At 34.4% G+C, this 20,605-nt stretch overlaps 1 protein-coding gene across 14 annotated transcripts in view; it reads left to right on the top strand.

Annotated features, from left to right (window-relative positions):
* The first annotated feature begins 1,080 nt into the window (after nt 1-1,080).
* The window catches only part of LOC125670788 (uncharacterized), a 56,987-nt gene continuing 37,462 nt past the window's right edge, over nt 1,081-20,605 (top strand). For 8 of the 14 annotated variants that reach the window (XM_056162901.1, XM_056162903.1, XM_048906171.2 and 5 more), the window contains exons 1-2: nt 9,262-9,457; nt 13,427-13,516. The gene's annotated coding sequence lies outside the window, so the exon portion shown is untranslated. Of the gene's footprint in view, nt 2,982-9,261; nt 9,458-9,998; nt 10,942-13,426; nt 13,517-20,605 lie in introns of those variants that run through there. The other 6 variants (XM_048906164.2, XM_048906168.2, XM_056162898.1 and 3 more) reach the window with 5 other exon arrangements.

Here is a 20,605-nt window from a genome sequence, read left to right as displayed (position 1 = left end):
GCAATTCATGACCCCTGGGGGTAGGGTGTGGCCACAGTGGGTCCGGGGATCAAAGTGTTGTATGCTGATATATGGTGGGAAAAATCCTTAAAAATATCTCTTGAACTATTTAAGGCAGGGTTTTCATATTTTGTATGTACATTTTTTACAGAAAAACTTTGATGTGATGCAATGGTGTGTGATATTATGACCTTGACTTGGAAGCTTGACCTAGTTTTAAGAAAAATCTGATCTATTCAATATGCCCTTAACTATTTAAGGTAGGGCTTTCATATTTTGTATATCAGGTTCTTCATCACAAGACCTTATTATTTTGTGAAGCTTGACCCTGTGACCTTGACTTGGTAAAAATCTTACCTATTCAGAGATTTTTTAGGGTCTGTATGGGGCCAAAATAAGGTCCCATTCTCAATGCTAAAAAGTAGGGTTTTTTCCCAATTTTTGCCTTAGAGTTCCCAAACAAATCAAAGCAGGGTAGCCTTATTGTTCATAAATCATCAAAGGCCCACAGATTACAATTTTTGATTCAAAATTATTTTAAAAGTAAACCTTTTTTTGGCCTCTGCTTATTTAAATGCAAGTCAGAAGGAGTCCAATTATTCCTTAATGTACTGGTTTGGTTTTCTCCCCACTTCTTTTATCCATGGAACATTTTTCCCCATTTCATGCAAATGTTGTTATTTTTCCCAATTAGTAAGGCCCAGGCCCTTGAAATCAATACCTTAAAAAACCCTGCTATTTGATATCCTGAATCATTGAAGATAGAGCCTTCATATTTTGTATATAGATTTCTTATGGCAAGGTCTTCATATCATACCATGATCAATGACCTTGTGGTCTTATCCAGAACAGCAAGATCAGGTTAGTCATATTGGTGTTGAGACATCTCTGTGTCGTGTGAATTCCCTCTTTAGTTATGTTGTGATCCTTTGGGGCTAGGTTGGGGCCACAATATGAGGTCAGAATTTTTCCTGACAATGAAGATTGGTAAAAAAAAATCTTTTTAAAAATCACAGCAGCTGAACAATTTCAGGGCCAAGGTGACTCAGGTGAACGATGTGGCCCATGGACCTCTTGCTTTTTTTTTTTTTAAAACTTTGTATTTCTGATTTTTAAAAAATAATAAATAATGTACTCATTATGAATTATTTGATTATATATTGTTAAAACCCTAAAAGCTTAAAGATTACCTAGCGTTTTTGAAAAAAAAGCCCCGAATTTCTTGTGAAACAACTAAAAAATAAAGCATACCATTTAATTTGAGGGAAAGTCAACAATTTCAGATAGAAGAACATGATTTTTAAAAATACATTGTACATATTCAAATATCTATTAAGCACAATTTCATGTATTAGTTAAAAAATGATACATTAGAGATACATGCAAACATGTTCTCTTTGCTATCTATGATGAGACATCCGTCAATGGTTAAAAGAAGTGGGTTTAGTTGTGATTTCTTCACCTTTGAAAATCAAATGCTTTACGAAAGTCAGAAAGTGATCTATTTAGCTGTAGGTATATTCATCAATATAGCACTACCTATTCACTTCTACTGACCAGTGGTGAATCCAGAGGGAGGGTTCCAAAGGTTGGAACACCCCCCCCTTTTTTTATCAGAACTATTGCTAAAAAAAGGTAAAAATAATTATTTTGAGGGTGAAATCCCTCTATGAAAACCAAAATTAATGGTAGAATCCCCCCTTTAAAAATTCCTGGATCTGCCCCTGCTGACTATGAAATATGTTACAAAAATGGTGAGGTTTTATAATTTTTGTGATATATTTAGAAAATGGAGGGTTTTTGTAATTTTGTATACCGGTATCAAAGATTAGCCTTAAAGTGCAAAAGGGATTTATGACTTATGTGAGCATAGTGATTTGTGGACCTTTGTTCCTATAATAATGATAGTAGACATAAGGTTTTGACATAAGGTTTTGAAGGGCTTAGAAATATTATTCATATTAATTCTGATATGTCTGATTATGTTATATAGCAGTAAGCCAGACCAATCAGTATTCGTTACTTTCCGTTTGGACTTGAGACACTGTAAGGGTTAAGGAGATTTATACTACATTGTCATAATGGCTGACTTCCTTGTAAAACATGAATGAAAATATAAATATCAGCAATATTTGTTCGTTATAGATTTAAATGCCTAGCTAAGTAGCTCAGTCACTGAGACTAACATGTTGACTGCAAATCTGTAGATCGTGAGTTCAAGTCCAGCAGGGTTTTTATTATTTTCAAAATTACATTTGACTAAAACTTCATTTTTTGACTAAATAAAGTTTTGAAAGTTTTCAATTTCAAATAGAGTTGTATATATATCCTCCACTTTTCATCCATGAAATTTCTCAGGTGTAGTATTCCTCCTTAATAACATGCACTTGAATGTAGTAAGAAAAATATTAAACTCTCTCTCTCTCTCTCTCTCTCTCTCTCTCTCTCTCTCTCTCTCAGGAACATCACTCACTAAGGAACACCACTAATTTAAGAATGAGTTGCAATGCTTCTGATACAGTATGAATATAATTCAGTTTATTGTCCTCTGATAAGTGACCTATCATCTATGTACTTTTATGTTTATATATATATATATATTTGAAACCATTTGTTTTGACACAAGGAATTGTGCAGTGCACTACAAGCTGACTGGTGGCAGTTGTTCGTCAGTGGGGGGCTGTTGTTTCAGGTTGTCTTTATTACAGCAGTGGAGGTTCTGACATAGAAAGGCTGTAATGGTTATATTTTGGTACATGATAAACAAGCTGGAGTGGTTGCCACAGCTAGGATTCTATCTGACAATCACAATGCAGGACGCACTCCTCACAAAAATGCAGCATCTCCAGCAGAGACAGAGAATTGGCAACCTTTGATTTTGCTGGAGAGGTGTGAAGTTTTTTTTCGTTGTTTTGTATTTTTTAAAGGATAAAACAGTTTTGCTACAAGTGAGGAAGGGCATACATCTTATTGCTACTAAAGTAAGTTAATATTTACATTTCAAAGTCTCTCTCTCTCTCTCTCTTTAAAAAGACAGATTTCTTTCAAAATGACAAAATTTAAGTTATGGCATCAGTATCTGTGGATGGATTTTAACTTAATTAAAGCAATCTTGACAGCTGGAAGATACAGTGTAGTAAAATAAAGAATTTAATGATATTGAATTTAGGTATATCTGAATACGCTGAATGGTATATACATACAACTTTAGTCGCTCGTTATTCAGATTTGATTACATGCATTAAAATTCTTCATTGTTAATAGTTTGAATTGACTAATTCCAAATAGTAATCATCTGAAATTTGAAGATGATTTGATAATTAGATTACATTGGTTGCATGGGTGTAGTACATTTATAATCAAACATCATGTCTTCAAGGCCTGTGAAAATTCGTCAATAATTTTTCAAATTGTTTAAAATGGATCAGAAAATATAGACTTTAGTTTCATCACCAGGTCTATATAAATTATAATTCAGTGTATATACTTGCTTGCCTTTGTAAAATCTCAAAATCTTGTAAATTGATTTTCAATATAATTTTGAAATCAAATTGATTATGAACTAAAGTTAATTTTACAAAATAAAATAAGCCATTATGCCTCTAATTCCTATACTGACAAGACACGTTTTATTTCATTTGATCTTATTCCATCTGATTTTATGCAGGAAGGGAGTTAACTCTTTGTTGTCAGTGAAAAAATTGTCAAGGTGTCATTGGTTTTCAGCTCACCTGAGCCAAAAGGTATCAAAGTGAAGTTGGGTCCAGTAAATCACATTTCATTGTTTTTCACTCTTGATCTCTGGAAGTGGTGGTAGCATATACCCACCCAAGCATGTAATAATTTCCATTTGGACCTTACCTGGATTTTGTTGTATGCTGGAGGCTGTGGTAATTTTAAAGTATTTACATAGGTGAAACATCACCTGTTTTTCTTTGTGGAGGTGACAGGCTTGAGTATATAATTGGCTAATTGGCTGGTTTACACCATACACTGAGGTCTTGTGTCCTGATGATTAAAATTATATATAACCTGACTATGAATAAAATCTATAATCTGTTTTGACTTGACAATGAGAGAGTAAGTTTTATACATTAATTTAGGGATCTACAGACTGTTAAATTTCTCGAGTTTGTACTTTGTGTAAAGTTACTCTAAAACATCGTTTTAACTCATTTGTTAGAATTTTTGCTTTGTGTAAAGCAACATAACATTGTGCTCTGTTTAGTTTGCAGTAGTAAAGCTTCATCGGAACTTGGTTTTGTATGCCTATCTTAGTATGATTAAAGAAAAAATAAATACATAAACTTTGAAATCTTTTTATTAATGCAAAATAAGGTTCTTTATTTTGATATCAAATTAACTACCTGACAAATATGAAGGAAAGCATGTCAAAACGATATGATCTTGTTGGTAGATATTTCCCCAGACCTTCAATTTACGAATTTCGATCTCTGGAACTCTCGATTTCTCGAAGTTTTATCAAGGTCCCTTGAACTTTGAGTTTGAGAGTCATCTGTAAATTGAAATATATTGAAAAATTCTATAATAAAAGCATTTTTTCTCAAGAACCAGAAAGGCACATAATTTATTCAGGATCAGGCCAAGATAGATATTTCAAGTTTTACATTGGGATATACACATGTATATGAAAATTCTTCATCTCAAGAATCACAAGGATTCTGTTTGTTAATTTGATATCAAGGCATTTCCATAAAGTGTAGATTCAAGTTTCTTTACACCATGACACCTGGACCAAAGTTGGGACTTGAACACATACTAGGAATATTTAGGAAAAGTCCTTACAAATCTTTTTCTCAGGAACCACAATGGTACATTTTTAAAAAATTGTATGCAAGCATAATCATGTAAAAATTCAAGTATGTTCTTAGCACACACCCACCCATGTTAGATAGTGTCACAAAAAGGGGAGTGGCATAACTGTACATGGGTAAATTCAGCAACCCAGATGAGCAATGTGCTTCCAAGAGAGTAAAGGTGAAACTATACATGGGAAAATGCAGTAGTTCAGGTGAGCAATGTTGTCCATTGGGGCCTGAGACTTGCCTTCTATTACTTTCATATGTTGTTCTTAATTTTAATGAAATTCTACAATGGTTAATTGATGGTGTAAAGGTTTCTCCCTTTTGTGTGAATGTTTTGTGATGAATATCAAAGTTGCTTGCCTCCCTCCTTTTCTTTCTTCCTCCTCCTACTGTCCCTTGCATCCCTTTCCCTTCCCTTTCTTCTCTCCTTCCTTCTTCTGTCCCTTGCCTCCCTCTTCTCTCCTGCCTATTATCCCCTACCCCCCTTTTCCCATCCCATTCTTCACTGTCCCTTGCCTCCCTCTTCCCTCCCCTTCTCTCCTTCTTCCTACTATCCCCTGTCTCCCTTTTCCCTCTCCCTCTTCCAACTGTTCCTTGCCTCCTTTTCCCTTCCCATTTCTTCTCTCTTTCCACATAGTGTCCCTTGCCTCCCTTATCCCCCTTTTCTTCTCTCCTTCCTCCTACTTTCCTTTGCCTTCCTCTTCCCACCTTTTCTTCTCTCCTTCCTCCTATTGTCCCATGCTTCCCTTTTTTTCTCCTTTTATTCTTTCTTTCCTCCCACTGTCCCTTGCCTACCTCTTCCCTCCCTTTCTTTTCTTCTACCTCTTATTTTTCCTTTCTTCTCTCCTTTTCTTCTCTCTTTCTTCTTACTGTCCCTTGCCTCCCTCTTCTCTCCACTTTCTTCTCTCCTCCTACTGTCCCTTGCTTTCCTCCTCCCCTTTTCTTCTCTTTCCACATACTGTCCCTTGCCTCCCTCATCCCCTTTTTCTCTCTCCTTCCTCTTATTGCCCTATGCTTTCCTTTTTTTCCCTCTTTCCTAATACTGTCCCTTGCCTAACTCTTCCCTCCCCTTTCTTCTCTCCTTTGTCTTACTGTCCCTTGCCTTCCTCTTCTCTCCCCTTTCTTTTCTCCTTCCTTTTAATGATCATTGCCTCCCTCTTGCCTCCCTCTTCCCTCCCCCTTCTTCTCTCCTTCCACCTACTGTTCTTTGCCTTCCTCTTCCCTCCCCTTCTTCTCTCCTTCCTCCTACTGTCCCTTGCCTACCTCTTCCCTCCCTTTCTTCTCTCCTTCCTCCTACTGTTCCTTGCATACCTCTTCCCTCCCCTTCTTCTCTCCTCCCTACTACTGTCCCGTGCCTACCTCTTCCCTCCCCTTCTTCTCTCCTCCCTACTACTGTCCCGTGCCTACCTCTTCCCTCTCCTTCTTCTTCCTTCCTCCTAGTGTATCTTGCCTACCTCTTCCCTCCCCTTCTTCTCTCCTCCCTACTACTGTCCCGTGCCTACCTCTTCCCTCCCCTTCTTCTTCCTTCCTCCTAGTGTATCTTGCCTTCCTCTTCTCTCCCCTTTCTTTTCTCCTTCCTTTTAATGATCCTTGCCTCCCTCTTCCCTCCCCCTTCTTCTCTCCTTCCACCTACTGTTCTTTGCCTTCCTCTTCCCTCCCCTTCTTCTCTCCTTCCTCCTACTGTCCCTTGCCTACCTCTTCCCTCCCCCTTCTTCTCTCCTTCCACCTACTGTTCTTTGCCTTCCTCTTCCCTCCCCTTCTTCTCTCCTTCCTCCTACTGTTCCTTGCCTACCTCTTCCCTCCCTTTCTTCTCTCCTTCCTCCTACTGTTCCTTGTCTACCTCTTCCCTCCCCTTCTTCTCTCCTCCCTACTACTGTCCTGTGCCTACCTCTTCCCTCCCCTTCTTCTTCCTTCCTCCTAGTGTATCTTGCCTTCCTCTTCTCTCCCCTTTCTTTTCTCCTTCCTTTTAATGATCCTTGCCTCCCTCTTCCCTCCCCCTTCTTCTCTCCTTCCACCTACTGTTCTTTGTCTTCCTCTTCCCTCCCCTTCTTCTCTCCTTCCTCCTACTGTCCCTTGCCTACCTCTTCCCCCCTTCTTCTTCCTTCCTCCTAGTGTATCTTGCCTACCTCTTCCCTCCCTTTCTTTTCTCCTTCCTACTACTATCCCTTGCCTCCCTCTTCCCTCCCTTTCTTCTCTCCTTCCTCCTACTGTCCCTTGCTTTCCTCTTCCCTCTTTTATTTCTCTTTCCTCCTGCTGCCCCTTGCTTTCCTCTTCTCCCCCTTTCTCTCCCACCTTTTCTATCCCTCCCTTTTACACTGTCCACCCTCACATTCATTGTATGATGCAAGTTGACAAGCATAATTATAATGCAATAAAGAATGTAATAACACCCACATTGTAGGAAAGGGCAAAGATATGGATATGTCTATCATTCAAGATATGTAATATATTAAAAACATCTATCTAGTTTGTGAAACCTGTTTTTTGGTATATAAAAATAAGCATGGGGGTTAAAATGCATCTCAGACACAAGGGAATTATGCAGAAATTTTTTCTGTCATGTCGAAGGGTCACTTGTGATAACCAGTGCTTGATATTGAGAAATATAGTACAATGAAACAGCTGGTGAATGTATATAAGTAACTATGAAATACATATCTCAGATAAATACTATTCAACAGATTGATTAAGATTATGTGGGGTTTTTAATTTTGGTGCTTTTGGGCACAGCTGCTATGCAACGATATATTTTAAAACACACATGAGCTGTAAAAAACAATAGGCAAGCAAAGCATATGATACAAAAATCTCATATTTCTGATTGTGACCGTGGGAGACACAAAGGTCAAGGTCCTAGAATAATGCTAGGAAAACTAAAACACCATGTGGATGAACACAGGAATCTGCTGTATTAAGTAGGAAAGATAACTTACTCTATCTGTGACTGCATGCAGATTTGCTTAAAAGGGTTGGGAAGGGGGGGGGGGGCTGTTTTTATATGTATGTTTATGTATTCTTATTAACTGAAACTGAAGTTTTGAAATCTAGGCAGCCAATCACTGCATATAAATTAACACTTGACCTACCATAATTTACATATAGGCTGATTATCATTAAAATGCAATTGAGATTAAAATGATTATATAATGTCCGAGATGTCTTTCAGTTTTTGAAAGTAAATGAGATGCTATATCTTGAGCCCTATACACCGTCATATATTTCACCAGGAGCACTAACCCGTACAAAAGGTCCAGTAAAACATAAGTCCTGTGAAATAGTTTACAGTTCTGTGTGAAAATTCTTGGATGAATCATTAAAGAAGACCATAGTGTCACTGAGTTACTACTTTTACTGATTATGATTGTGTGAATTTAGATTTCAAAATCCATTGTCCAAAACAATGTAATAAGATCAAACTAGAGTCAGTGTACAGTCTACTCTGGATATAATGAAATTCAGGGGACCAACCTGAATTGTTCATTATATCCAAAGTTCAATATAACCAATGCTGAACTACACAAATATTGCTACCGGGGGATCTATTTTAACTTCAGTATAACAGATATTTCAAAATAACCAACTTCAATATAAGTGGAGTGGACTGTATTTAGCATAAATGTTTTTTAAATGTAGGTTATTGCAACTAATGTTCATCTCAATGACCTTGAACTTTCTTGTATGAGTTATTCTTCCCTTTTAAAAATGAAAAAAATCTATTATTGCTTGGTGACCTGAACTTAATCTTGTGCAATTCTCATGCATATTTCTACCATGAGCTTTGTTTAAATGCATCTTTCTTACATTTTATTTATGAAGAATTAGTTAATCCCCTTGACACCAATGCAAAATCTAGTGAGTGATATCTAATGAGAAAATAATCACTTTGAAAATTTCCTTAGTAAAAATCTCTTTATCACAAAGTTCTTCAAAATGATACCAAGATTTTACTCACGGTGCTTTGCCATTTGATAAGATTTATTATAGGTTGGATACCTTAATTTTAAACTAGAATTTTAAAAAATATACTTTATGAAGAAATTCTATAAAGAAAAAAGTTATTAAAAATTCATGACTATGGTCAATCAAGTTAGTGTTGGCTGGGTTACTCTATCAAAATGTCATTATAATGATTCTTTAAACACTTAGATTCTGGCATAAAGTTTTATCTTTTTTCTTATTTATTCAAAATACGTTCAATAGCCCTTTTATACATCATGGCCTTTTATAAAAACTGCAATAAAAGCTCTGTTCTTTAGCCTCTTTATTTGTTTTCAAGCACTGAAGAAAAATATAAAAACTGTCAATCATATTCAATAAGTTTAATTTCTGAGATGCCTTTGTGTATTCTTTTTCAATATTAAGTGTAAAAATAACTTTTCTGCTGATCTGTTTGTTACTCTTGAGGGGAAGGGTGTAGATCAAGTTACCTCAGCAGCAAATCTTCTACACATACACACACAAACTTCCAACATGGCTCCTGGCAGTTAATGTGGTGAGAGGAGGAAGAAAATTTTGGCACTGGGAGACTTCCTACCCATGATTTCTTATGACATTTTACATGATTCTGACAAACAAAATCTTGTAATTTGTTGTGTTTTTTGAAGGGTGTTCAAGACTACTGGTTTTTAAAGGTAGGCAATGATTTTCATGGCTTATACATTTGTTAAAATGTTGTTTTTTTATGGAATAGCACATGATGTTTTCATTGTCAGAATACCTAGACTTCAGGAATTTAGATTTGTTTCAAACTGATTGTCAAAAGACTTTCATCATGCTAGTGATGAATAAATTAATGTTTGCAATCTGCATACAAAGTTTTTGTATAATATATATTGGAACACGCCAACAGACCGATATAAATAATTTTTCCCTCAAGGTTATAGAAAGATGTCTGTAATCTCTAACATCTGATTTGTTTATGTGCATTCTCCACTCAACATGGTATGATCCAGTGGCCATTAAAACATTGACTAAATGATTTCATTATATCATTATACACCTTTAGGAGATATATGGTGTAGTCATTTGCACTTTTGTAAATTACTTATTCCTTGTCATGGTATTAATTTTGGAAGCATCTTTTACATATGGCTATTTTTTTGGTAAGTTACAGCCTTAATTTTGATTGGTTGTGACAAGTCGATTGTAACGTAATGATCAGTGGCTCAGTACTTTTCTTTTCTGCTGTAGTGTTATCTGGGAACACCCAAAATACCAACGTTAACACATGTTTTCACAGGACATGTTTTATGTGTTCTTGACTATACAAAACTTTGTTTTATAAGAAATTTTTGCAATTTCAATGAATCTTTGCTGTTTTAGAAAGATGAATTTGACTTTATGTTGCTGTCAAGATAGAGTTACCTTATACAAAAAAAGTTTATTGTTTTCTCTGTTCTCGAGCTGTTTTGAATGATTATTATTTTTCCCAAGTATACTTACAATTGTATTATAAAGATTATAAAGGGTGTATCTTAAATGTTTTTAAATTTAGAGTTCAACTGTACAAAATCTTCCATGTACACAATTTAACTGTTCAAATTTAGGTAAAGTAGTTGATGCAATAATGAATTGTGGACAGTATTGGTTCGGGGGGTGATACCCCGATAGGTCTGGTGAGACCCCACTGCGTAACTGGCAAATTTTCATCTTCTGTAGGTTATCAAGGCTAATCAGGTAATTTGGGTTTCCATGTATTTTTGATTTCGGCTCAATTTAAATATTCCCAATTTCTGCATATTCTAGGAGTGAGTCATTTTCAAGTTTCTGGCTTCTTTCATGATATTGAAATATACAAAAAATTGATAAAAGATTATAAGCTTTTCCCCTCTCTCTATCAAATGCAGGGAGATAGTTTGGTAAAACACATAAAAATGCAACAGTGTGTATGTTATGCAAATGTGAGCAGCTACTGAGTTCTGATGTGGTAATGTGTATACTGAGGAGATGTTATTGGAGAAGACAAGTGTCATTTTGAGAATGTATCTGGCATCCACACTATACACAAAACATTCCGTAGTAGAGAAAAAAATGACTGTGTGCTGTAATTATCTGTGAAGAAGCCAGAGAGGCTTATAGTGTTTGCTGCAATATGGCAAGGGGATTTTAATCACAGGTCAGTAAGTCTAAAAGTCTAAATAATGTTACAAAATTATACTGAAACAATAAAATGGTTTTGCCTTATGGTTATTTGTAAGAACATCATTGCATATGGTTATGTTGATATAATTTTGTAGAGAAGTTTGTTGGTTTTTCACTCTTCTTAGTCTATTTTGCTTTTGATCATACACATTGATATCAATACATGCAGCTATTTGTAAGGTCGTCATTGTTAGTAGTTATTTATAAGGGTATCTATATGAAAGGCATTATTGCATGTGGTTATTTGTCAGAGAGTCATTGCATGTGGTTATTTGTAAGGGAGTCATTGCATATGGTTATTTGTAAGGGAGTCATTGCATGTGGTTATTTGTAAGGCATCGTTGTATGTGGTTATTTGTAAGGGAGTCATTGCATGTAGTTATTTGTAAGGGAGTATAGTCATTGCATGTGGTTATTTGTAAGGGAGTGATTGGATGTGGTTATTTGTAAGGGAGTCATTGCATGTGGTTATTTGTAAGGGAGTCATTACAATTGTGGTTATTTGTAAGGGAGTATAGTCATTGCATGTGGTTATTTGTAAGGGAGTGATTGGATGTGGTTATTTGTAAGGGAGTGATTGGATGTGGTTATTTGTAAGGGAGTCATTGCATGTGGTTATGAGTAAGGGAATTATTTCATGTGGTTATGTGTAAGGGAGTCATTGCATGTTGTTATTTGGAATGGAGTAGTCAATGTATGTAGTTATTTGTAAGACATCATTGGATATGGTTATTTAAATGGTAGGAGCATCATTGCATGTGGTAATTTTTTAAGGACATCATTGTATGTGGTTATTTTAAAGACATCATTGTTAGTAGTTATTTGTAAGGCATCACTGTATGTGTTGATTTGTAAGGCTTCATTGGATATGGTTATTTGTAAAGAATCATTGCATGTGGGTTTTTGTAAGGGAGTAGTCATTGCATGTGTTTATTTGTAAGGGAGTCATTGCCTGTGGTTATTTGTAAGGGCACAGTTGCATATGTAATTAAATGGAACAGCATCATAACTCGAGGCTATTTAAGGATGTTGGATCCATGAACCAATAACTTAAAAATGCATGTACATGACAGAAAATTACTGTGAGCTCATTCGAGGTTTCAAACTATAGAGCATTTCTTATTTTAAAATTTTTATGAATAGTTTTTGTTTCCAATCAGAATGTGTGTGAAATGAATCAGTATATTTTGGGAATATATGTATAGTTGTTTCCAATGAAAAGAAAGTACATGTATTAATTTGCAAATGTTTTATATAACTGTGTATATCATCCTTATAAAAAGGGTACATTGTCTTCATGATTCTCTGAGCAAAATGATTTAAGGTTTGGAAATGCATGGTGAGATGCAGGGCTAATTAGAGCAGAGGTGAAGAGTTTGGGGGCAAGCTGGGGGTTCTGATATGATACTGTGATATATGAAGTCTAATGTTAATTATGCCCATCTGGCAATCTCCACATAATGTGAAGAGGCCCCCAAATTCTTTGAATATTTCACCAGAGCTGATGTGTATATTTTTGGTCTGCAGTCTGTTATGTGTAAGAAAAGTGTAAACAGAAGCCTCAGAGGTCATTATGCTCATTACAAGCTAAAAATAACTGGCTGAAGGAGTATGACTAATGTTGCAGACATCATCAGGTACTAAATGGTCATCATGGTAAATAGTAGTTGTGAGGTCCTATCAAAGTGAATGCAAAAAATATCCTCACAATTTGCACCTAGCTGTCACCCTCTAAAACCAGTCAAGAGCAAACAGTCTTGTACATGAAAAGGCTAAATCAAGTGTTCAAGAAAGATATTTCTTGTCAGGAGGTTGAGTTAAGATGTAAATTTTTGTGAGTACTTGAGAGTGTACCACTAGGGTTAAAAGTTGGCAGCAAGACTTGATTTTTGCAGCACATTGCTAAGAAACTGATTTGTTCTGAGAGAAGATTGGGGCAGGCACTAGGCAGTTGCTGGTGTCAGTCAGGTGAAAATGAGATCAAAGATTTTCCACTAATTACTCCATCATATTGCCTGTCTTTTTATAACATTTGGTTGTACTTCTAAGTGTCTACATTTTGTTTGTTTAGGTTCATTTGGATGTATACTTATAATGGCCAATTTATAAATTATGCCATTAATGATCTAACCTTGAATATGTTAGACGTCCTATAAATTGTTTATAAGGGGAAAAAAAGACATTTAGATTTTTTTTCTCACAAAGCAATCTCTTCTGTCTGTATCCTCTTTTTAGATAGAAATTTAATGCAGACATCAAATTCATGCATAAAATGATAATCTTTCTGTGATTTTGTTCTTGACAAACCAGACTGGGGCCCAAAACCATATCTTTTCAATCGAATGCCAATTTCTGTGCTTTAATTGCAGCAGATGTAAAGTTATCATAAATATAGACTTGGTTTTTTAATAACTAGAGCCAGTTTATTAACTGAAACTAGATTTCTGTTGCTTTTACAGTGGCTAGATCTACAAAATGTGAATTATTTCCCCTTGCTGTCATTTAGAACCATTGCCAACATCTGTGACTGACAAGGAAACAGAATTATAGTGAGTATTATTCAGATTTATATTAACAAATTAACACACATCATGTCTTTACTGTGCCTTTAATTTAGGTAATGATTTACTATATAGCTGCATTCTCTGTCTATAAATTCACATCAATAGTGTAAGATACCATATATTGTCATGCCATACAATTGTTAACTTGTAATTATTTTTGTAAACATGTATGCCATAAGACGTATGTCTTCAGCAATAAAGAATATATAGGTTATAAGACAAACATACATCATGTTGAAAAACTGATAAACATACAGACATATATACACCATATCAACATACAGACATACAGACATATATACACCATGTCAACATACAGACATACAGACATATATACACCATGTCAACATACAGACATATATACACCATGTCAACATACAGACATATATACACTATGTCAACATACAGACATACAGACATATATACACCATGTCAACATACAGACATATATACACCATGTCAACATACAGACATATATACACCATGTCAACATACATATATACACCATGTCAACATACAGACATAGATACACCATGTCAACATACAGACATATATACACCATGTCAACATACAGACATAGATACACCATGTCAACATACAGACATATATACACCATGTCAACATACAGACATAGATACACCATGTCAACATACAGACATATATACACCATGTCAACATACAGACATAGATACACCATGTCAACATACAGACATATATACACCATGTCAACATACAGACATATATACACCATGTCAACATACAGACATATATACACCATGTCAACATACAGACATACAGACATATATACACCATGTCAACAAAAACTGATGAACATACAGACATATATACACCATGTCAACATACAGACATATATACACCATGTCAACATACAGACATACAGACATATATACACCATGTCAACAAAAACTGATGAACATACAGACATATATACACCATGTCAACATACAGACATACATACATATATACACCATGTCAACATACAGACATATATACACCATGTCAACATACAGACATACAGACATATATACACCATGTCAACAAAAACTGATGAACATACAGACATATATACACCATGTCAACAAAAACTGATGAACATACAGACATATATACACCATGTCAACAAAAACTGATGAACATACAGACATATATACACCATGTCAACAAAAACTGATGAACATACAGACATATATACACCATGTCAACAAGAAGACAGGAGGACAAACAAATATCATGTTAACAGACCGAGAAATGTCATGTAAAGAAATAGACATACAGAAGAACATACAATCATGTTCACAAACAAATATCATGTTAACAGACCGAGAAATGTCATGTAAAGAAATAGACATACAGAAAAACATACAATCATGTTCACAAACAAATATCATGTTAACAGACCAAAAAATGTCATGTAAAGAAATAGACATACAGAAAAACATACAATCATGTTCACAAACAGACTCACGGACAAATAACAATATAACCAAACATACATGTATGTATACAGACAGACATACTGATAACTACCATACAAACAGACTCACGGACAAATAACAATATAGCCAAACATACATGTATGTATACAGACAGACATACTGATAAATACCATACAAACACACTCACGGACAAATAACAATATAGCCAAACATACATGTATGTATACAGACAGACATACTGATAAATACCATACAAACAGACTCACGGACAAATAACAATATAACCAAACATACATGTATGTATACAGACAGACATACTGATAAATACCATACAAACAGACTCACGGACAAATAACAATATAATCAAACATACATGTATGTATACAGACAGACATACTGATAACTACCATACAAACAGACTCACGGACAAATAACAATATAGCCAAACATACATGTATGTATACAGACAGACATACTGATAAATACCATACAAACACACTCACGGACAAATAACAATATAGCCAAACATACATGTATGTATACAGACAGACATACTAATAAATACCATACAAACAGACTCACGGACAAATAACAATATAGCCAAACATACATGTATGTATACAGACAGACATACTGATAAATACCATACAAACAGACAATTGGTAACATTTAAATAAAAGAGAATTGAGTCTGTCTTTATGCAGATAAGTAATAATTAATGCAAAAGAGTGTAAAATAACAAAATGTGTTAAAAGCATGGCCTAATCAGTTCTTAAAGGTTTTAGCCTGTGAAAAAGTAACCCATAAGAACTGTGATGACCTGCATTCTGTGTCTTCTGTAGGTTCTGACATGCACACACTGAATGCTGCAATGGTAATTAGGCTTGTCGCTGTTTCTTTTTTGTGCAAGGTCTAAATTAATCACTGGATCGTTAATAGATGCCAAGACAGAGTGACATTAGATAAATTGATACAAAGAATATCAAATATATGATATTCCGTATTCAGATATGTTACTTAAGTCGTGTGGATTGCTTAGGATGCAATTTATGCATAAGTTTTGAAAATTCTTCAAAAATAGTTTGGAAAAAGATATAGATATCTGTGTTAGTTTAACCTCCATAGCATTTCAGATCTTAATAGGGGGTAGTTCTTTACTGGTATAATTGTTGTTTTCTGGTTATCTACTCATTCAGCTATTTAGCTCACCTGAGTAAAAGGCTCAAGGATCAAGATTTGTCTGGCATCCATTTTACATGTACACTCTTCATACTTCCTATATATTCTTCATCAGGTCAATTCCTACCAGTCTTGATTTCAAGCAATGTTTGGTAAAGGGAATTCAAGTTTATTCAAATGGAGGGTGATGCACCCTTCCAAGATGAGATATTAAAACAGTAAAAATAGGACATGATGTTTAAAAATTTCAAGAAATACTGAACCAGAAATGCCAAAACCTTCATGAAAACTTGTTTATGTAATAAAGATTGAAGTGTGTTCAAGCCATGATCCCTAGGTTCAGAACAAAATCACAATAAGAGCTAAAGTTTTACATAGGAATGAAATCAAATTTTTAATTGAAAAATTCACTACTCAAGAACTACAGATTTGTCCAATTAAACACAAGTATCTTTATTTAGAACAGATTTAAGTGTATTCTAACCATGCATGACTCTTGAGGCCAAGGAGGGACCACAATAGAGTTTGAGATATTACATGTACATCTAAGGAATAAAGGAAAATTTGCTCAAAATCTCAAACACTGCAAAGGTACTGTTTGTCAAATCAAAATGCAAGCATTCTCATAGTGCATAGGCCAATTAAAGCATTAAAGTTTTACATAGGAATATACACTGTATTGGGCAAATTCCTTTAAAATCCTCATAGTAGATGCAAATATTAGATTCAAGTTTCTAAACAATGACCCCCCCCCCCTCTCCCCCTCCCCCTTTGGACCAGGGTGAGGCTACAATAAGATTAAGAATGTGTAGTCCTTTTGAGATCCATAATATTTTAGTACACATTCATCAAATTTATATGCACATACTCAATGTAGTGTAGAATGCTAATAAAAACGCAATATCAAAGGCAAGGATTCAGATTATTTAGTCCAACTTTTCAAAAGTGAGATTCAAACATGAGATTCACATGTGAAATTTGGTAAGGGAGTGAAACTTCTTTCACCAGCCAGCTGGTGGACTGGGGGGGGGGGGGGACCAGTTGATAAGGGTGGCTGGTTTACTGAAATTTGACAAATAATATGATTTATGTCCCCTTTACAAAGCTTTCAAATACTGTTCACTAAGCATTGCTGTAGGTGATTATTGATGATTATTGACTTTTAAGGTAGCTCCATCCTCAAGTGATGTCGTAGGTTTTTGCAAAATCTTTACTTCATGAAATTAGTATATGACTGAAATATATCTTTTGGAGGAATGTTATTTACTGGGTATAATAAGCTATTTGGTAAACTATTTCATATTGAAAAGGTTTATATTTTCTATAAATAATCAATTATCTATACTACAAAAATGTTGTTGAGGGCAATGACTCCTATGCTGGTATTTCTCTATTGCATGTCTATTATACAATGATTTCCTTGATAACAACAATCAATTTATTTATATGTAAGACTCTAAAGTGCGATGGTCGCTCCAAAGTGTGATGGTCTGCACCAAAGTGCAATGGTTTGTTAACGGACGCCAAAGTGCGATGGTCACGCCAAAGTCCGATGGTGCGGAGTTCAGTTACATTACATCATTGTGTCATCATTCTTAACATCTTTCAAAATAAAACCGAAGAAATGTTACATGGATGACAGCAATGATCGGCAAGTTTTACACTGTTGAGGATTATGAAAACAGCAAAGTGCATTTGTTGTCGAACTATCTTCTTCACACAAACATTCTTTAATTCATGATCATTTATTACTTTGACATACACATATTAAATTGATAAATTCCTTGGAATTTTTTTTTTTTTTATTATTGGTTTTTGTACACATAATAAAGTTCATGAATACAACAAGTCATATATAATTATCATTATGTGCATGGAGAGAGATAGTGAGAAAGAGAGAAAAAGAGAGAGGCATGTTTTAAGTATATATTAAGTTCCATCTGTTCCATTGAGTATCAGATTTTTTCTTTTCACCATTCTTATATGCTATATATTTGTGTGTTTCATAAAATAATTTCATTTGTGATATTGCAGCAGGCAGGTTTAAAGGTTTCTTAGTGCAGCTTGCAGTATAGACATGATACTTCAGAAATAAAATGATAATGTTTTGTATATTACTATTATTTTCAATACAAGCTAAAATAAAGGATTTCTTTGTAATTGTAATCTGTCGCTCAGTCTAAGTGTCTTCTAAAAATTGTTTGAATTCTACAAGAAATAGTTGTAAACAATCACATTCCCATAAAATATATTTGTTTCCTCCTCAGAGTGACAAAAGTTGCAATATTTAGAATCTATTCTGTTTATTTTGAACAATAATGAATTTGTTGCTAAAATTTTGTTTATAATTCTGTACTGAAACCAGTGGGGCTTACAGTCTTTTGTCACTCTGAAGGGTATTTTGTGTGAATTTTCCATTCCTTGTCATCTACATCTAAAAGATCACTCCATTTCTTTTTTGCCAGCTGAGACCGAGTTATTTTTATTAAGAATTTCATAGAAAAATTTTGATTTGTAACATTTCAAAATTGTGTAAGTATTTGTCATAATTAATGGACTTGTGAGCTTCATGATGTTTTTTCCAGGGTCTGAGTTTTTTATCCATTCTCTTACTGCATGGATAATGCTGTTGTGTTCTAAAAATTAATCCTAATGTTTGTATAAATATCACCAAAATGTTTAAAACTAAAACGTGAACCATCTTCATTAATAATATCATTAATTAGTCTGATGTTGCTGTCGAACATTTGTTTATTAAAAAATGGTTTTTCACCAATATGAATCTGTGGGTTATAAAATAGAGGTGAATCAGCAGCAACAGTGGACTCATCAATAAGACTATGTAATGTAATGTACGACTTGAATACATTAATTAATCCAAAATTTATTTTTCAGTGTTTTTAAAAAAGTGGTGATGTATTCAACTCCACAGTTAATGAATTTGTTCAACTCAAAATTGGGAATAAACAGTCCCATACCTCTGCTGGAAAAAAATGAGATGTCTTACCCAAAATAATTTCATAGAAGCTATAAAAGACATTAGATTTACCATTTTCAATCCTCCATCTTCATATTTTTTAACTATTACTTCCTTTTTTACTCTGTGAGTTGAATTATTCCATATGAGAGAAAAAAATAATTTTTACAATATAACTCAGAGGGATTTGGGATTGACATCAAGATATAGTTTAATAAGGACAAAACCAATGTCTTAATAACTGTGATTTTTCCAATGGGAGTCAAAAATCTTTTCTCCCAATGTTTAAGTAAAGATTTAATCTGTACACATTTTGGTTCATAGTTTAGCTGCATCGTTTTCTTTAGTTCCACATCAAAATGTATTCCTAGTAATTCAAAGGACACAACGCATGTTTCTAAACTTTTTCATTTTTTCAGCAAAATCAATTCTTTTCATGCCTAAAACTACTTTAAATATGTTTTAAATGAAATAGTTTGCGTAGTTTTCGAGTTTGAAAGCGATGAAATTCAACTCTTGCAATATTTACTTTCGCTATTTTACGCGCCATTATGTCTGACGTCATATGCGCCCTCGGATTTGAAAACATCTATTAGCCATTCCATAAACAGATTAGATTTAATTGACAAAAAACCAATTATCACGTTAACGGCTTGTAAATGATATTGCATTAAGATGCTTTGTGCCGTGCTCGGGTGTACTAGTTGTCAGAAGAAAAGATTTAGACTGAGTATTTTTCAATTTTTCGAAGAAAGACGTGGATAATTTTTTGTTGGAGCAAGAACTTGACCTTAAAAACAAACACCCAGTCATCTTTTCAAAAACCACTTGGACAGAGACCCTGATAAACTGCGAGAAAATGGATATATCGAAGCTATAAGCACTGGTAGGTGGCCTACAGCATACATTCTGTTTTGGTCTTCAAATTCAATACACACTTGGATCAACTGACCTTCACCTTGTAACAACATATATACAATGTAACTTGTGAGTTTCTACCAACTGGCAGATCAGATTTACAAAAATTTTAATGATACAAAATAATTGAACTTTTAATTAGATAAGTAATAGAATATTTTATTTCCTAACTTTAAATTGAATTATAAAATTATGTCCTCATTGAACTCGTAAAATCTTTCAAGAGTGCGTCAGTATAACGCCGTTCTCCCACTTCCTAACAACGTGCTGATCACAATTCAAAAATAATAATAAGATTGCTTTATCAAAATAAAATAATATGATTTCCACTTTAAATTTGATTATTTTTATAGATTTGTGTGTTTTTTTTCTTTTTCTTTCTTTCCGAAATGCACCCGTGACAGTAGCTTGGCCTAGGGCCTAGTTGTCAACAGTGTAACATATTATAATTTGTCTTATCCAAAAATAAATAATTATTGCACTGTTTATTTTAGAAAAACAGCGGCAATTACAGATGTATAAAGGAATAACATTACCTAACAG

Source organism: Ostrea edulis, chromosome 4 (genome assembly GCF_947568905.1).
Source record: "Ostrea edulis chromosome 4, xbOstEdul1.1, whole genome shotgun sequence".
Taxonomy (NCBI): Eukaryota; Metazoa; Mollusca; class Bivalvia; order Ostreida; family Ostreidae; genus Ostrea; species Ostrea edulis.
The sequence above is the reverse complement of the archived record's forward strand: the minus strand, read 5'-3'. Positions and strand labels throughout refer to the sequence as shown.